Here is a 12392-nt window from a genome sequence, read left to right as displayed (position 1 = left end):
AATTGCCTTCTAGTTTTAAGTGTATCAATCTTGAAGTAATCACGACGTACGTCATATGATCTAAGATGGTCATGTAATCCACATTTGAAGGATAACATTCTTAGCATTTTTTTTTTAATGGATTCTACAATATTTTCATATTTGCAGTAATGTGGATTCCAAATAGAGCTTCCATATTCAAGTTTACTTCTAATTAAGGCATTGTAAAGAGTTAGAATTGATTGAGGATCTTGGAAAGGTTTACATATTCTATGAATAAATCCCATCATTTTTAATGATTTGCACTTAATGTCGTTAATGTGTACATCAAATATGAATTTAAAATCAAGAGTGATTCCTAGATCTCTTATTGAAGATACTTTTTTGAGAATAATATTATTAATAACATAAGAAAAATAGTTTATAATTCTATTTCTAGTGAAGTTTAAAATGTAACATTTTTCAACATTTAAGTGCATATCATTGACAGTACACCAGTTATTAAGTGTGTCGAGGTCGTTTTGAAGCAGTTGATGATCGGAAACAGACTTTATTTTACGAAAAATTTTAAGATCATCGGTGAAAAAAGCATAATCACAATTTAATTTCGAGCCAAGGTCATTTATGAATATAAGAAAAAGCAGGGGGCCAAGATTTGAACCCTGTGGTTCACCGGAAGTTACAATTATAGGGGATGATTTGTATCCATTAATAAGAACTAATTGAGTTCTGTTATAAAAATATGATTTCATGTATTCCTATTTGTTCAAGTTTTTTTAATAAGATGGAGTGATTAACTTTATCAAAAGCTTTTTAGAAATCAGTATAAATTGCATCTACTTGTAATCTTTCATTAAAAGAATTACATACATAATTACAAAATTCCAAAAGATTTGAGTTAATAGATCTTTGAGGAACAAACCCATGTTGCCTAGAGCAGATAAGGGGCTTAAAATGCGAAAAAATATTTTTATATATCAAAGATTCAAAAACCTTAGCAAAACAGGATAATATACTGATTGGTCTATAATTTTTTACTAAAGATGGTCTCCCGATTTTAATACTGGTACCACATGTGCTTTTTTCCACAGATCAGGAAAAGTACCCGTGGTTAGGGATGCATTAAAAATTATAAAAAGCGGTAAACATAAAGAGTCTGCAAAGCAACTGACAAAGAAAGGAGGAATATTATCTGGGCCTGGACCCTTGTTGGAATCTATTTTACTCAAAAAACATTTTATTTCATCTGCACCAATATGTATTTTACCCAAATTGCTTTGATTGTGTTCAGTTATGTTTGGCATTGAACCATTAGTGGATGATTCCGAATTGGTATAAACAGATGAAAAATATTTAGAAAATATGTTTGCTATTGTGTTGACTCGACCTCCTAATTGTACTAACTCGCTTGAATGAGGTTTTTATACCCCTTTCTCTCCAGCGTTCAGTTTCGCTTTTGCAAAATGATATCGTGCTGAGCCTAGCTATCTCTGAATATCCCCCGCCCCTGTGATATTGCACACAGTAAAATAAGGCCTTCGCTTTGGGGTTGATCTACAATAAATTCCTTAACTTCAAGTTGTGTGGTTTGTTAATTCGAAGCCCACCGTTATGAGGTGGTAGGTATTTAATGTCTCCTTTCCATGGTAACTCCCGGTTCTTTTTAGCCAAAGTGTGGGGAAAACGTCCAACGACCCTCAGCGAGTTCTACAAGAAACGAGTACGTGTCTCACCTAACTTTCGAATACTGGACCCTATTACTAATTGACCTAATAGTTTCTATCATATCCCTACAATTTCCTTGTATCCCCGTCCTTATCTAATGTCCCCGTGTTTATAAATTCTAGATTGTGACATAGAACCGTACCCCCCCCCCTTTGTGTACGCGCTATTAAACCCTTCGTTGAATAGGGTGTTGTTTCCGCATAAGTACTGGGACTCCCTCGTCGACCTCTGTAATGATGTACTGAAACTAGATAGATGGATTTAGCTGTGGTTAGTAAACTTTGGGTGTTGCGGATGGAAGTGGAAACGAGAGAGAAAGGAGATGGGAACGGATTGAATGACGAGAAAAGGTTTTTTTGCAAACTGGGTCGGCACCTCACTGCCCCAAATGAAATGGTCGCTATTCTTCCAAATGCAAAACCCCAAGAACCAATACGTGTCTGGCTTTCCCCGAGGTCTGGTCTAACTTCTTCTTATAGTCGCCCTGACACCTCCGGACCGCTCACGTCAGAGGAAGAGGTAATACACCTGTTGGAATATCCCAAATCACCCCGCTCCGCTTCCTCTGACGGACTACGTTACTGACTGTAAAAGGGGAATTTCATTGCGTCCCTTGTCATGATGCTAAACGCGTGCATGTTTCAAGTAGGTTTGTTCTGGTGGGGCTTTCAACGTCCACTAGCCGCCAGGCCTACTATCCACCTCACGAAGGCTGCTGCAAAGGATCTCGAGGGATTTCCAGTCGAGTTGCATCAACCTCCGGGTAAACCCCGCTTTAGTATGTGTTCGTCCTCCGATTTTGAACCCTCGTTCATCACGCCGACGTCCCCTCTACGCGATTTTGAAAGACTTGGAGCCCGTTCAATTAAACGCCTTCGCAGCAAACCAAGGCCCAAACATTCCAACTTGACATTAATTTTCATACTGCCTCTCGTGTCCTCTCACCCGACCCGGCTCCGCGAAAAGGGATGACCTTCCGAACTCTTCGTGATTCTCCATACAACGTTGACGCCCCGAAATCGCGTGATGAGGAAAGTAGAAAATCTTCTGAGCCGAGGAAGTTGTGTGCTTTCCCAAGACAGCTTACGGACAACATACTCCAACGGCGAGTCCTAAGCCGAGGCCAAAGGTATTTGGGAATTTGTTAGTGAACATATAAGGTCATACAAATATTATTAATTTTATTTTTTATTTGTTTTGAGCATGAGTTGGTTGCAGCTAGTCGCTTCCATGTTGATTGGAGGTGCCTCTGCGCGGCTGCCAACTCGGTAGAATGTACGACTTTTGTCGTCAGACACGGACGTCAAGTGATTTATGGGGGTCCCTTTTCTTCCTTTTGGGTCGTGCGTCGACACTAACTGCTTACAAATAAGTAGGTTATTGGCCTCGTGCTAAACACAGCTGTTAGAAGCAAGCAAACAGTTCTAAATGTGATACTATCTTATCAGTATCGCAGCCCTGTCCGAGCTGCTGGTTGCAGCCCCACTTCGTCGCAATTTTAACGTTCTGGAAATATATATTCATGCAAGGTCACTTACCCAAAATCGTAATATTACCAGTCCAGTCGGGATATCGACGACATGTACATTAATCCACGTCCAGTAACTGTAGGTATGAGTAGAAGCCCCAAGTGGTACTCCTCGTAGCGCGACGCGTATACTTCCTTAAAGGTCCCCGGCGATTTTGTGACGAACTATCTCAAAATTCACGAAAAGACTCCAACGCGTGAATTTAGTATTGTCTAATTGTGAGTCTACCTTTTTTTTTTGGTTGAATCTAATTAAATTTTAAAACACTTCAATTATTCCAATTAATATTAAAACCACTCTTACTTCGTGAAAATACCTTGATTTTCTAAATACCCAACTTCACTACATTTAAAACTCTATCAGTTTAGTTTAAAATAGCACACAAAAAAAAGCTGTCGCGACGTAAGGATCTCGAAGACCGACTCCAACTAAGTTAAAACGAAAAAGCCCTGATTTCCTCCAAACAACGCTATTTGATAATGTTTTTTTCGAATAAATCGACTTAAAAGTTGTGCGAATTTCGTCTTTATGAATTCGAGGTTTCACTCCCCGTTAAGTTTAGAATTGCATTACCCCGTTTCAGGTTTTTAGGTTCCCGCCTTCCGATTTGAGGTAAACACCTACCAACCTGCCGAGGCGGGTACAGACGCGTACTCGGCGGCCTGACCTTCGGGCGCCCTCCCGTATATGATTTTCGGCGAGGTAGACTATTGGGCAAAATTATTTGATTATTTTTCCTCGTACACGTGTTGTGTCCGTAATATTGGTTGATTTCCGGCCTTTAGACTAGGTGTAGCTCATTTCTACATCGTTGTTTTTGAAATCTTTCCGAGAAATTCGCTATTGATATCGATAATATAATCGATAAATTATCCCAACTAACGGAAGCTTTTCACCTATTATGTCCAGCGCTTGCGCAATACAGTATCCTTCCTTGTGTGCTGCCTTCTAGCATTTGATTGGTGTCTACACGATCCGTGGGTGATCCCAGGACACATATACCTTCCCCTCGGTGATGACATACGTAGGCATTCGTTCCAAAATTTGATCCGACACGTTTTTGTAATTTCGCCTACCTGTTTTGACTCTTTTCGTGATATCCGCCGCATATTTTCTGGTAATCTTTCGTAACCCATCGCTGTCCACTACCCGAGTCGTTGAAACCCCTTCCATCATGAGCTAAACTACCTTTCGGGTTTATTTTCGATTCCCGGTCCTTTCTTTTCGGTGATCTACGCCCAGTACATCCCTGTTTTTACAGTTTTTTGCGTCTAGTTTTAGCCCAACCCATATACTCTTTTCTCGCTTCATCTAGGAATTTCAATATATTATCTTCGTAACTTTGTTAAAGCGCAAAAAAGGTCGTAAAATTTTGATCGTTAATCAAAGACTTCGTGACCCATTAACTTTTATGTCTTTTCTTAATTACCCAACTTGCATCTCCCCCGTGTTAACATAATTAGTAAATTTCGGCCAAACGTCCTATCTTAAGTTAAAATTTGTGTTCACTATCGCCACTTGAAACAGCACTCAGAATTCCAGCGAACGTAAACAATTCTCTCTATGAGGATCGCCTGGTAATATATCTTCTGGACCAAAACATTTTAAAACACCCTCTTCTTTCACCAAACCGTCACCCCCTTTTTTCGTTATCGATGGTTGGGTATCGCTTCGTTTCTGCCTTAGAATGCAAATTTATCGTCGATTCCCAAGTGCCTTTGCACGCGTCGTGAGACCGGATCCTAAGGTTAACTCAACAGTAAATCAACCTCGAGTGTATCGTGTCTTAGACCGCCCTTAGTCTCCGTGATTGGCGAAAAATTATTTAATTGATTTTGGGAATGGTCTGATTCGTTGAAACCCAACGCGCCCCTTTTCAATTATTACGTGGTTAACACCTATTACCGACGTAGGTTTCTATAATAAAGCTTCTAGTATGTCCCAAAGATGTCCATAGTCTGTTCGTTTCTCCCTATTCTCTGAACGTATTTTAATTTATGAAAAAAAAAATCTTTGCGTTCTTTTACCCCAAACAGGTCCATTACACTATGTGTTCACCGTCATTTGCGGAAATATCGTCAAGATGCATTACTTTAGGAATACAATTGGTTTTTCGTAATGATTTTGAGTATGACCAGAATACCTTTATGTTACCTTGCAGACCACTTTCGACAGAGTTGATGTATGATTTATAACATTCGCTTTGTATTTTTTTCGTAACTTTCCTTAAATAAGAAAATTCTCTATAATCTGACTCGTTACCATGTTTTTTTACCTTAAGTCTAATGTTGTTTTTTTTCTTAAGAAGAGCAATCAATTGCTGATTAAACCAAACGGGATATTGATTTTTTGTTTTAGTAATATATTTTTTAAAGTGTTTTTCAATTATTTCCCATAATTTTTCATAGAACAAGATCACCATACTATTCACATTTTCATTTTTAAAAAGAGTTATCCAATTAACAGATAATAGATCCTGTCGACATCCATGAAAGTTTCCCTTCCTGAAGTTATATTTTGAGTCACTTCTATTGATTTCTAAAAATTGATCTTTATTTTGTTTCACCATTATTTCAAATGAAGGGTGATATTGATCCAATTTGGTTAGGCCTGGTGCTATATGTATATCTATGTTAACTATATCAGAGAAAACAAGATCCAATAAATTTTCATTTGTATTTAGTACATTATTGAATTGATACAAGTTGCAAATTGATGAAACGTTGACAAGACTGTGTGCTTTCATGCTTTTATAATTAGAAGGTGAAAGTACATTATTTTTAAATGAATTGTCAGGTAACCATTTTATTTCGGGCAAATTGAAATCACCAATAATAATAAACTGTGAATTGGAAATTGAATACTTTAAATACAGATCTTGTAATTTTTCAATCTGATTACAATAATTGTCTACAGTTACACTAGGAGGAATATAGAGGATGCAAATAAAGATGAGCGAGTTGGAACGAGACTTAATTACAAGCCACAAATCTTCATTGTCACTCTCCCATTCCGTTTTTCTGGACACATGAAGTTTTTTAGAAACGGCGGCTAGAACTCCGCCACCTTCTTTAGACGCAGATTTGGTTGACTCACGATCTCTCCTAAATACTATATATCTGTCATCAAACAGTTCTTCACTAAACACTGTTGAGTTCAGCCATGTTTCAGAAAAACAAATAATAAGAGTAATAAATGTAGAAACCAAAATTAAAATAAAATTTTAAAAACATAAATTAAACTGAATGATGACAATGAATACCAACCACAAATACATATGGCGTTATTTACCAACAATAAATAATGAGCTGTGTACATTATACATACCTCAATCAACTTAGATTTTGTTTCATTAAAATCACACACTAAAAAGTAAAGTTTTTTGACAAAAGTCAAATAAATAGGACTGTAAGCACCGGTTTTTTTCACCTAAGACAACTCAAGTCTGTCCGAAGAAACCTTCCTACAGAAGCAACAAAACTTCTTATCAACTCTTACGTAGTCTGACGTCTCGATTACAGCAACGGCATTTATGCCAGCCTTCCAAAATATCAAATTGACAAACTTCAATCAGTGTTTAATGCAGCAGCACGGCTCATAACCGGGGTTTCAAAATATTCGCACATTTCAGAACACCTTCGTAACCTTCACTGGCAGTGCCCTGAAAGAATCCAGCACAAACTGTGCTGAATGGTGTTTAAATCCATCAATGAAATGGCCCCACCCTACATCTCTGAACTATGTCCCGGAAAACACTGGTCTGAGGCAGTCAACTCTTAGATCAGCAACATCAGCAGCTGTAGGCAGACTGATGGAACCTAAGCGCAAGCCAAATACTAAGTTTGGTGATCGCGCTTTCGGAGTATCTGGGCTGAAGTCTTGGAATAAACTCCCTCCGGAACTAAGATCCATAACAAGTCCAACAGAATTCAGGTCTAAACTAAAAACTTACCTTTTTAAGCTGTCGTACCCTTAAATTAAATATACCATTCCTAAGAAAAAGTCCAGTTATATTCTATTTTCCAATTAAGTACTAAATCCTGAATCTAAATTTCGCTAATAAACAATTAGATAATGTTAATTAAGTGTTAATCTCAAGTGAATATATTAAATTGAAATTTCATTTGGGAACTGTAATAACATTTATAAAATTTTCACTAGGCCTATGTAAATACTATATATAACTTTGATTTAAGGTTTTGAAGCCAAGATGAAAGGACGAATACTTAAACAAGTCAGTAAATTTGCAGTAGAACAAGAAAACTGCCACTCATGTCGTATGGAAAGTAATCAGCAACATTTTGTACTTAGTTTTTATACTACATTTTATGACATGTTATAACCTTTTATACTTTTGTAAAAAACAACAGTAATAGCAAATAACATTAGTTTCTTTCAACACCTTTCTCATACAATTTACACCGTCCAACTATCTTTTTTCAGGTATAAAACATATTATATATATACACGGTGTCCGGAAACTCGTAGTACAAGCGGGAAACTGGAGAATCTACACCACATGGGGAACCCAAAAAAACATAAAAATTTTTTTTTTGAGCATTTTCACAAAAAAAAAAAAAAAACCAAAAAAAAATATTTTTCGGCTATTTTAGGGTTAAAGTTTTTTCTGGTGTTTAGGGTTGAACAACAGATGTTTTAACCCTGCAGAGCAGAAATATTTTATGATTACACCGGGTTAAATGAAGGGTGATTTCAAAATAATGCTTCAAATCCGAGTTTCTTCATTTGTTTTACTTTCAAATAGTTTTAATTAGTTGGGTACTTTGATCTTCAGTAATAATTTATAAGAATTTGATTAAAAAAAAAAAAAAAAAAAAAAAAATCAACTTCTAACTCGATTTACTCGATAACGAAAGCTCAAATCAAAAAAAAATATACAACAAAATCGACTCCAAATGTGATGTAGATTCACCAGTTTCCCGCTTGTACTACGAGTTTCCGGACACCCTGTATATAGTATATATGTGGTATATATTTTTACTGTATGTATATAAGAATTATGTATATATATATTGTCTCATTTTATGCCTTCTGTAAGAAAAGTACAATTAATTCCGGTGGCTTAAACTTAAAAAAAACATGGTTCATATATGTACACAAAATTACAAAATTTCATCAAAATTAACAAACTTTAGGGCTTGTGCGGGAGACCAAAATACCATATTTTATTAAAAAAAACCGTTTCGTACTTATTTTTATGCCCTAATATTACTGTTTTTTAACTTGGAATAAACAAAAAAGTTATGAATTTATTTTTTTAAATTAAAAAAAAAAAAGATATTTTTTGAAAAAAATTAAAACTTTAGGCCTTGTGCGGGAGACCTAAACATTTTTTTAAAAATCCAAAAAAAATTGTGGTAAGTTGTGGTACCTAGTAGCAACTTTATTTCAACTTGGAATTTGAAAACAAAAAAAAAGTTAAAAATCGATACACCCTACTGCACACAGCCGCAGTATAGTTTCACTTCTTGTTCAAAACCACACATTACGAAAGTTGGAAAAGAAATAAATAAATGAAAGGGCATGGAAGGGAGTGGACACCTTGGGAATTCCTGCATTCTCTCATCATACTTACTATGGAAAATCCCGATATATATATGATTCAACGCTGACTAGTTTTATCGTCATGAGTTACTAAATGTTTTGTTTCAGTCTATAAAACATAAAATTATCTTATAATAACTTGGAATTAAAAAATTAAATATATTTCGGAAATAAACCGCGTTTTGCGCCTTAAGATAGGCAATCCCACAGTATTTTGCGTTTTGGGGAAAAACCTTACGTGATGGATTTTTTTTGATAATTTTCCCGAATTTGGCAACTAAAAATACATAGGAATTACCTCTTATCTCAATGAAAAAAGTCTCAGACCTGGGTTATACTTCAATTGGGATGCGTCACAGACATAGGAATTAATAGACGAGAAGATAATGGCGAGGGGGTAAAATCAACTGTTGAAGAACGAAGGGGGTAAAGCTGACTGTGATTCGTCAATAAATCAATCTGACAGTAAATAGGCATCTCGCATTATAATATCACCATTTAGTTCTTAAAAGTAAAATCTGCTTTCGAATGAATAGACATTTTTACATGGGAGCGCAAATTACTCGCCACGTTATGAACTAATTTGCGAAGTCCAAATTCGGCAAAGTAAATTTCTTCTATTTTCAGAGTCGTAGTTAGTTTCAGAGTATTTAGTTAAGACACTTTTACAAATGTTTTATAATTTACTTACCCCAGTAAACAACGATGAGCACACTTGAGAATCGTAAAATGTTATTTCGTAAAATGAACCGATGATGCCTCGACCATAGTTCGCACAAGAATGATGACGTCACGTTTTCAAATTTCACTTGAGGCCATACGCGAGCACAGCCGGCTCCAATGGAACCGGTATGGGGAGTGGGGATAATACGCTTTTAATCACTTAGGGCAGGTCTACTAATATTCATATGTCTATGGGATGCATCAATTCGCAGAATAAATAAATGCCTTCTTTACAAATTTCAAAGGAAACAAATCTGCCACTGACTTACTACCTTTTGGTCCTAGATTATTTGTCTGCCTTTCTTACACAAGATTATACATCGCCAACCATCGTGATGTAACCATAACTATGAGTATATATAATTTTGGAAAAAATCCTTAATTCGAACTGAATTTTTAACAAAATGAATACTATGTATTTCAGAAAATTATTCTTTCACCGTAATATTATTAATACGATATTTTTTTCCAAATCAGCCCTTTTCCATCCAGAAGCAAGTGCTTTTTGGAAGAGCAGTATAAATCGTAATATATGTAAGAAACCATCCCATTAGAATTTATTAATCATGGCTAAGCATAGTATTATATAGAAATATAGGCCGACATCAGGCCAATAATTGTTTCACCAAACATGCCCACAAGATTCTTGTGTTATTCTTTATTCCATGCCATAATCCCACTGGCTTCGGAAAGTTGAAAGTGAATCTATAATACAATATTACAGAATACATTGAAGTGAACACAGATATCAGGCCTATACTTGGTTCACGAAACATGCCCACAACGAGCTGAGTGAACAAATATATCATGTCTTTAAAATTTAATACCAGCAAACCTTTTTTAAAATTCAATTCAGGGCATTTTCACCGCGTTGGTATTATTTTAATACAGTGCAGGTACTTAACCTACACTTAATTTTTCGTGTCGCATGTCGGAAAGTGCATAAAATATTATTTTGTAAAATCCACATCTGAAAAAATTAACCAGAATTTAAATTTTAACTTTATCGCACAAATTTTTTTATTGAATATATGATATTTTCCTTTATACTTTTTTACCGTTAGAGTGTTTTGTTGTATTATCAACACCACCAGTCAAGGATAAATTTTGCAACCATACTGGATCAAAATCAAGATGGTGTCTTCATTTTTTGTTATTGAAAACATATTTTTTTCTTTCAAGTTCCGAATTTATTTAAGAATCTTAGCACAAGATAGCCAACGTACCTCCATATTGATTCACAAAAAAATAATGTTACATAATTTGTAGGGGATGTCTCATTTTGTATGTTTTTTTTTAACTTTGAGTGCTTGTATTTTTATTTAAGCCAAATTGATCACAATTTATTAATTTTTTTTTTCTATAAATGTTCAGACCTGTTTTTTACTTTTTTTTCATATATATATTTGCAATATTTGAAAATAGTGATTTCGGGCGATAATTTAATTTATTTTGTATTTTAATTTAATTTATTGAGATTAATGATGTGTTATGGGAAGGACTAGGTCACACTAGGTGTTGTTTCATTATGTCTACTGTCTTAACCTCTATACTGTCAAATCCGGGGGCAGAGCCTCCTTTCAGTACAGCAATAGAATGTCAAATTCTGATACCGGGTAGAAGTTATTGTATTGATGTTGTGTGTTTGTATTATCCGAATTAGACGTAGGTATTAATGGAGTTTGCAAGGTTTCTGCCGACATTTACAATAAAGTTATTTAATATATTACGACATCTTTTTGTACCATTATATATGTTTTTACCATCTGTGATTTCAGATATTTGCTCTGGTTTCTTATTTTCATTTATCATCTCATTTATTTTTGACCAGATTTTTTTAATCATCTTTAGTTTCTATTATATTTTTAGTCTTTCTGATTAGTTGTTAGCTTTTTTAATATGTGAAGATAGATTTATTTCAAAAATTATGGCACATTGGTTAACGCAATTACTTTTTGATATGTCTTCCCATTTTTCAGTTGTTGGTCACATGAATAGCTTAATTTAGGTTTTCGGTTTAGTTTTTCATTTGTCTCATGTAGTATAAGACATGCATGGTGGTCAGTTATATTTGTTTGCCAAACAGTAGATTTTATATTTTTCATGTCGTTTAGATGTACATTTCACCAGATGTGGTCTAAGCATGATGGTGTTTGGTTGTGTATTTCCGCAGTATAATTATTAATACTGGGTTTAAAGTTGAGGAGTGTCATCATGTTAATAAAGTTGATTTTTTTATATTGAATTGTGATTTGTTGATATATTGATGATAAAATTACCACAGACAATCAACATATTTTTCTCATTCATTTGCCATGTTTCCGTAAGCGACAGTTTCTTCTCTCTCTCTATATATATATATATACATATATTCTTCTCTCTCTCTCTTAGAGAGAAGATACATTATTACTATTTACAGTATATTAGATATGATTCAGCTACCTACATTTATATCACTTTTAACAAACATGTAAATTTTTTAAAACTTTCTCTCCGCAATACATCTCAATATACAAGTACCTACCAAATTATTAATTACTTATAAATAACTACAATAATGTACTGTACATTCCTATTCCAGCCATAAGCTAATGCTTCCATGGAAGAGTAGTAGTCAAATCTCACAATATGTACAAACATAATGTAAATATTATTTCATATGCACTTATCTTATTTCTATATATTTAAAAAAATAGCTCACTTTTGATAACTTTGTATATACAGGGTGTAACAGCAAGTACCCGATGGATTTTGATCAATATTTTCTGAGCATATTTGAAGTAAATAAGTAAATGTCATTTTGATGTCTGCTGATATTTCATTTAAATAAAAAAAAATAAAAAAAAACATTTTACCATCTCACGTCGCATG

This window comes from Hesperophylax consimilis, unplaced genomic scaffold, assembly GCF_061612785.1.
Source record: "Hesperophylax consimilis isolate HC1 unplaced genomic scaffold, BYU_Hcon_1.0 scaffold_45, whole genome shotgun sequence".
Taxonomy (NCBI): domain Eukaryota; kingdom Metazoa; phylum Arthropoda; class Insecta; order Trichoptera; family Limnephilidae; genus Hesperophylax; species Hesperophylax consimilis.
The sequence above is the reverse complement of the archived record's forward strand: the minus strand, read 5'-3'. Positions refer to the sequence as shown.